This window comes from Nicotiana tabacum, chromosome 21 (assembly GCF_000715075.1).
Source record: "Nicotiana tabacum cultivar K326 chromosome 21, ASM71507v2, whole genome shotgun sequence".
NCBI lineage: Eukaryota > Viridiplantae > Streptophyta > Magnoliopsida > Solanales > Solanaceae > Nicotiana > Nicotiana tabacum.
The window spans coordinates 27856792-27864731 of record NC_134100.1 but is presented as its reverse complement, the minus strand read 5'-3'; positions in this window follow the sequence as shown (position 1 = coordinate 27864731).

Below are 7940 nucleotides of genomic sequence, written 5' to 3'. Positions count from 1 at the left end.
AGCACAAGATCCCAGCTTTTTGCGCGACATATATTTTGTATTTTCAATTGATAAAACTAAACAATCACAGATAAAAACTACAAAAATGCCAAGCAAATTCACAAAAATTTGTACAACAAAACCATTTGTTTTATTTTTCGATTTTCTTTTGGAGTGATTGTCGCGTAGACAAAAATCACGTGCTCACAGTCCCCTGAACGTTGTTTCTTCTGACTCGACGAGTGTCGTGAGTGCGGGATATGGAATAGACCATGTTGTCTTTCGCTGCCTTGCCACTTGGACGAGATGTTGGTCAGCTTGGCCGCAACGATCAGATTTTGACCAATACAGTTAGTCCCTTCATCTGTCGGGGTCGTCCCCTATCAGGCCAAGCAGACGGATCATGATTGCTACAAATCTAAGAGAAATCTGACTACTTATCCCTTGGTTATGCACCTTAGGTTTTAAGTCAGGTGACAACGCTCTTTCGATATCCCTGGACTGTTGCGGCTGTTTCGGAACCGAAATGTCATTTGGATTGAAACGTTGTTTCGCGGTTGCCGCCATTATGACACACATTCCTAGGGAATCGAAACATTTCATACCCTATCAGATTCGATTGGCGACTCTTGGGTTTCGTGCTTGGGGGATTTATGTTTCTTATAAGGAACACATCATTCGATTGACACAATTCCTTGCCCTTTGCTTAAAAGAATTTTGCGAATCTACTTTCTTCCTGATACTCCAAATTCTTACTCACCCCTAGTTAATCGAAAACTTTCATCCTTCCTTTCCATTGTCTTTTTACTATGCCAAATTGCCACAATGGCTGGTGATTCTGCTCGCGCTGACCTCCCTTTCACAATTCCGGCACCGGAAAATGTTGCTCTGGACATCAAAGGAGTAGAAGTGGTGGAAGATGAGGAGGTCCCGTTAGTAGCCGAGATCTTGCCTCGTCCTAGGAAAGAATGGACCGACTTCTGTAGTTGCACGGAGGAGGAGCCGGAACCTGTCCCTCTGTCATAAAAGAGGAGGAAATCGCAGAGTTGAAAGCTAGGTGGGGAATTCCCCGTTACGTTGACATGCGGCCGGCGGTAGGGGATGACATGGTCCATTTTTACCGCCCCGTGTATTGTGTATTCTATGCCTACCCTTTTTTTATTGGGTACACACTTCCTCTCCCTCTCCTGGTGGTAGATTTCTACCGTTTTTACGAAGTATGCCCCGCTCAACTTTCGTTGTACCTGTATAAATTGTTCCTTATGTTGCTCAAATTTGCGGAGCTTGCTGGTCGTGAGATCACTTTGGATCACATGCTCAATATCTTTTCCCCCCAGCTTATTTGCGGCACGATGATTCACATGCGCCCTCGGGGGTAGAAGAGTCTGGTGGTGAAGATGGACGACATAGCTAACCGTTGTTTCTATGAGAATTATTTCTATGTGTGGACCGAGCACCTTGTGGCAGAGCCAACGGGATTCTCTGAGAAATGGAACTTTGCACGTAAGTTTCTTATGTTTTTAGTCGGAGAGATACCCAACCGCTTTCTATTACAGTATTAAACCCTGTTATGTCTCTGCAGCTATGAAATTGCCCCCTCTGTCTGTTGAAGGTATCTACAAGTGGGCGAGTTCCATCCTTCCTATACGGCAGGGGTTCGCACATGGTCAGCCTTTTATGAAAATTTTTGGCGCAGGCCCCTTACAGATGAGATGTCATTTCTGTTTGCTATTTTTACTCTCTTTTTACTTAGTTTCTTATCTGCTGTTTGTCGATGTCAGGAAGAGTGTGGAGAGCGAGGGCTCCTCCATTAGCTTTTCGTCAGCCTGCATCATCTGCTCGCCCTGCCGCAACATCTACTGCTCGATCCTCGTCGAGGGATGCTTTAGTTGAGTCTATGGCTATAGTTACTCCTACGGAGGCCACTTCTCAGACTGAGGTTCCGATTCGTGCCACTCGTCTGACGGGCGAATCTCCCCGTGCTGAGGAAGAATAAGGGCTGTCCAAGAGGCAGCGAGTGGAATTCGAGACAACCCCTCCAACTGTAATACATCTAGACGACTCTCCATTGACAAAATATGGGGCGGGGGTTGATGCCACTCCGCCCGTAGAGACGGAGCCAGCCGTCGTATCTGCTCCGTCGATGGAGATTCCTCCCACTGTCATTGATCAGCAACATGCTGTGATAGGGGGCCAGATTTCTAAGGTCGTCGTTGTGGTTTCGGATGTGCCTTCGTCTTCCATACCTGGTCGTGCTTCCTCCTCGACTGCTAAAAGAGGAAAGGGAGTCATGGTCGACGACTATGAATTCGAATCGGACCTCGACCTTGATGATGTTAGGATGTTTGAGGAGGGTATCACCCACTCGGTGGTTCATGCGGAAGGCCCGACCCGTATTCTTGAGATCTATTTAGATGTTATTCTCCTGGGGGATACGGAGGATCTGGTGCCGCAGTTCGACATTTTGTGCTCCGTTGTCGAGAATGAGGCTCTCCGGACCGTTCTTGATATCGACTTGATGCATGAAGTGGACACTATGGCCCTGAGGGTACATTTCGCCTTTCTTTCATGTTTCTTTTATTTTTCTGGATGATACGATCTTAATCCGTCTTTTCGTTTTTCAGACGTACATGTTGGAAAATGAGAGTGCTCGTAGGGCTGACATTTGGACTACGATTTTCCTGAAGGCGTTGGAGAAATATCGGTGCTATCGCAATAAGTTCCGTTAGATGCACGAGCGACTGAGGGAGAATCCCGATGCTCGATCCCTTGGCGAGGAATTGAAGAGAGACCAGCAGTTGATGGAGGCCGTTCACAGAAATAGAGTGTTCGAGGAGCAACTTCGCGCGATGGACGAAGAGCTTGAGTTAGGCAAGGGGGTAGCCGCAGAGTGTGACTATCTGCAAGGGAGACTGAGGTCAATGTAGTGCAAAATGGATCAGAATCATATCAAGGTCGAGGCGATGAGTGCGGAGTGGATGGGAAAATTGGCTGATTTGGAGAGAAAGGTTGAAGGGTTGGAGAGCATCAAGAGTGCCTGGTCCTCAGCTAAGGCAATGACGACAGCCCTGGAGAACACTATCTGCATCCTCCAATCCGAGCAGGAATCGGAAAGGGCAACGACCATGCTAAGGGAGATGAGGCTTGATGAATGCATTGGTAAGATCGATCAGGAAGCATCGATCTTGGGGGATCGAGTCGCCGCTCTGGATGCGAAAAAGGAGCAACTATTGGCTCAAATTGAGTCTTCCTTTGTTGCCGTCCCCCGCCACTTGCAGGAGCTTTGGGTTCATGTTGAAGCCCAGCGGGATATATACAAGAGTTTGTGGGAGGCGAGCAATGTTACCGAGGTTATATATAAAGGAGCGCGGGCGAAGGCGCGAGAGGCTCGTGTCAATTGTGGATATGACTCAGTGACGCCAAAAGCTGGTAAGGGCACGAATGCCGAGGGAGAATTTCTTGGAGATGGTGGTGAAGAGGGTGGCGATGGTGGCACGGAGTGAAAAGATAGTTGTATTTATCTGTTTTTTTGCCTTTTTTTTGTTGTTTCTCTCTTCTTTTTTTTTAGACTATTGATTCAAGTTGTATGTAATCTGTGACTGTTTGCGCAATGACTTTGTATAAAGAAGAATTTTCCATTGTTATTCGCCTCGTACTTTTTCTTTGTTTTTGCTTTTAGTGACTTTGGTGCGAGGTAGATTCCCGTATGGCGAGTCCCAGTCTTTCTTTCCCTTTATATTTTCTGACGGCCCTTAGCCTTAGAATATATTGAATTTTCCCTTTAGCGTTGGCTTTGGGCCCCGAGGGTGTGAATTCAAACTTTTGTCCAAATATTAACCCGTCGTCGTTCGATCGAGGTCGAACTCTTCTTTTTGGTTAAGGCCCTTGGCCTTAAAGGGTGTTATTTCAAACTTGTCAAAATATTAACTCGTCGTCGTTCGATCAAGGTCGAACTCTTCTTTCTGCTGAAGGCCCTTGGCCTTAAAGAGCGTTATTTCGAACTTGTCGAAATATTAACCCATCGTCGTTTGATCGAGGTCGAACTCTTCTTTTTGGCTAAGGCCCTTAGCCTTTAAGGGTGTTATTTCGAACTTGTCAAAATATTAACACGTCATCATTCGATCAAGGTCAAACACTTCTTTTTGGCGAAGGCCCTTGGCCTTAAAGTGTGTTATTTCGAACATTTCAAAATATTAACCCGTCGTCATTCGATCGAGGTCGAACTCTTTTTTTTGTCGTAGGCCCTTGGCCTTAAAAGGCGTTATTTCGAACTTGTCGAAATATTAACCCTTCATCGTTCGATCGAGGTTGAACTCTTCTTTTTTGGTGAAGGCCCTTGTCTTTAAAGGGCATTATTTCAAACTTGTCAAAATATTAACTCATTGCCGTTCGATCGAGGTCGAAATCTTCTTTTTTGGTGAAGGCCCTTGGCCTTAAAGGGCGTTATTTCGAACTTGTCGAAATATTAACCCGTCGTCGTTCGATCAAGGTTGAACTCTTCTTTTTGGCGAAGGCCCTTGGACTTAAATGGTGTTATTTCGAACTTGTCGAAATACTAACCCATCGTCGTTCGATTGAGGTCGAACTCTTCTTTTTTGGTGAATGCCCTTGGCCTTAAAGGGCGTTATTTCGAACTTGTCGAAATATTAACCTATCGTTGTTCGATCAAGGTTGAACTCTTCTTTTTTGGCGAAAGCCCTTGGCCTTAAAGGGCGTTATTTCGAACTTGTCAAAATATTAACTCGTCGTCGTTCGATTGAGGTCGAACTCTTGTTTTTTGGCGAAGGCCCTTGTCCTTAACGAGAGTTATTTCGAACTTGTTGAAATATTAATCCGTCGTTGTTCGATCAAGGTTGAACTCTTCTTTTAGGTGAAGGTCCTTGGCCTTAAAGTGCGTTATTTCGAACTTGTCAAAATATTAACCCGTCGTTATTTGATCAAGGTCGAACTCTTCTTTTTGGCGAAGGACTTTGGCCTTAAAGGGCGTTATTTCAAACTTTTCAAAATATTAACACATCGCTGTTTGATAGAGGTCGAACTCTTCTTTTTCGGCTAAGGCCCTTGGCCTTAAAGGGCGTTATTTCGAACTTGTCAAAATATTAACCCATCGTCGTTCGATCGGGGTCGAACTCTTCTTTTTTGGTGAAGGCCCTTGGCCTTGAAGGGCGTTATTTCGAACATGTCGAAATATTAACCCATCATCGTTTGATTGAGGTCGAACTCTTCTTTTTTAGCAAAGGCCCTTGTCCTTAAAGGGCGTTATTTCGAACTTGTCGAAATATTAACTCATTGTCGTTCGATCATGGTCGAACTCTTCTTTTTGGCGAAGGCCCTTGGCCTTAAAGTGTGTTATTTCGAACTAATCGAAATATTAATCCATCGTCATTCGATCGAGGTCGAACTCTTCTTTTTTGGCGAAGGCCCTTGGCCTTAAAGGGCATTATTTCGAACTTGTCGAAATATTAACCCATCGTCGTTCGATCGAGGTCGAACTCTTCTTTTTTGGCGAAGGCCCTTGGCCTTAAAGGGTGTTATTTCGAACTTGTCAAAATATTAACCCATCATCATTCGATCAAGGTCGAACTCTTCTTTTTGGCGAAGGCCCTTGGCCTTAAAGGCCGTTATTTCAAGCTTGTCATAATATTAACCCGTCGTTTTTCGATCAAGGTCGAACTCTCCTTTTTGGCGAAAGCCCTTGGCCTTAAAGGGTGTTATTTCGAACTTGTCGAAATATTAACCCATCGCCGTTCGATCGAGGTCGAACTCTTCTTTTTTGGTGAAGGCCCTTGGCCTTAAAGGGCGTTATTTCGAACTTGTCAAAATATTTACCCATCGTCGCTCGATCGAGGTCGAACTCTTATTTTTTTGCGAAAGCCCTTGGCCTTTAAGGGTATTATTTCGAACTTGTCAAAATATTAACCCATCGTCATTCGATTGAGGTCGAACTGTTCTTTTTTGGTGAAGGCCCTTGGCCTTAAAGGGTGTTATTTCGAACTTGTTGAAATATTAACCCGTCGTCGTTGGCCTTAAAAGGCGTTATTTCGAACTTGTCGAAATACTGGCCCGTCGTCAGTCTCAGTTTTTGGAGAATCAGGTATCCTCTGGGGGAGTCCCAGTTCGCTTGATATTGCTTGCATCGGAGAGTGTAATGAGAGTACGAAACGTTGTTGTTTCGCTTTTGTTCGTTTTGCGCACACATTGGAGTTTCCTTGTCTGATTCCTGATTACCGATCTGGAGATGTCATCGGTGGAAAATATTTCGGTTGTCTTGTAGTAGTTTCCCATTCTTTGATTGAGATGTTTCTTTGCTCGCTCGCCCGCGCGGCACTTGTGTTCCTGTTGTCACACCTCCTTTTTTTTTACCTTACACCCCCGTTAGAGGGTACAAGTAAAGGGAGTTTTTCCAATTAAAGGACAACCAAAATGGGATTTATTATAGGGATTTATATTCGCCACTTGGAAGATTTATGGTGTCCCAAGTCACCGGTTGAATTCCGAATCGAGGAAAATATGACTCTGTTAAACAGTTCGCGAACCAGGAATTCGAGTAAGGAATTCTGTTAACCCGGGAGAAGGTGTTAGGCATTCTCTAGTTCCGTGGTTCTAGCACGGTCTCTTAACTATTATATTCGGCTTAATTATCTGATTTTAATACATTTGAACCTATGTGCAAATTTTAACTTTTGGAAACCGCTTTTACTTATTTAAAGAATTAATTCAAGGTCATTTAAAACATATCGCAAGCTACACCACATGAAATGCACCCATGGTTCACGACACGCTCTATTTAACCTTGTTGGAAATTAGAACCAGGTCACATGAAATGCAACCCCGGATTTTAAAAATAGCCGTGATAATTATATAATCAACGCGCCTAGAGCATTAAACAATTCAACTGTTAAAGAAAATTATATACACATGAATTCATGCATTGAAAATTAGATCAAATCCATTTCCAACATTCATTTCTCAATCATTACTGTGGCTCACTTCATACTCTCGATTAAATCTAGCCCAAAATTATTAACCCAACATATCTATGTGTTCATCACTGTAAAAACTAGCTAATTAGTTGATTTATGTTCCTAATATCAAATTCATATTAAACAAAACAAATTAAATTAAACAAAAAAAAATTTCAACAAAACAACGAAGCAATAGAATGACAATCACCAAACATTGATTAAAACATAGATAGAGAATTTTCAAATCAACGTAAGAGTTGAACCTCAAAGTGACGACCCTTTCGCTTGCCGAACTCCGACCAAAAGACTGGTTTGGCCACAGGAACACTACCACGAACCACGGACAGGAACCAATGGCCAACGGCGAACTCGAACGGACTCGCAAACGACTCCAATATTTAACCAAAACCCGTCATTTTTGAAGTTGTTTCTTGCTGCCGGGGTCTGGTTCGTGTGTGTGTGTTGTTGATGGCAGTGACTGGCTCGCAGCGGCTCTAAGGTGAGGATGGAGTGGGTGGTCATTTATGGAGAAGAAGCAGAAGCAGCAATGTTTATGCTGTTCGTCGGTTTTCTGTCCAGCAGCGACGAGGGGGGTGTGCTGGTTGATTCCGGCGAGCTGGGTTCAGCTTAAGAGATTGAATAAGAAGGGAATGGCTGAAGGTCGTTTGGGATGGGATTCATCTGGTTAAGGGTGGAGTTGACGCGATTGTTGTTGTGTTTCCGGCAGCGGACTGTTGAGGGGTGTGGAGTTGGTCGTCGAGGTTGAAGATGACGACCGTGGCTGCTGGATTTTTTGAGAGAGGAAGGTCGTTTTTGCGTGCAGGGGTCATCGGAGACGATGGAGTCGGGGGGTGGGGTTGTTTTTTTGTCAAGGCCGTGCAACCTTTTTCTTTTCCAGCCTTTTTCTTCGTAATTCATACATGCTTTTGCTGCTTTCTTCGTTTCATCTTCTTCAACGAAGAAGCTTTCTTCGTTGATGAAGAATGAGATCCCTGT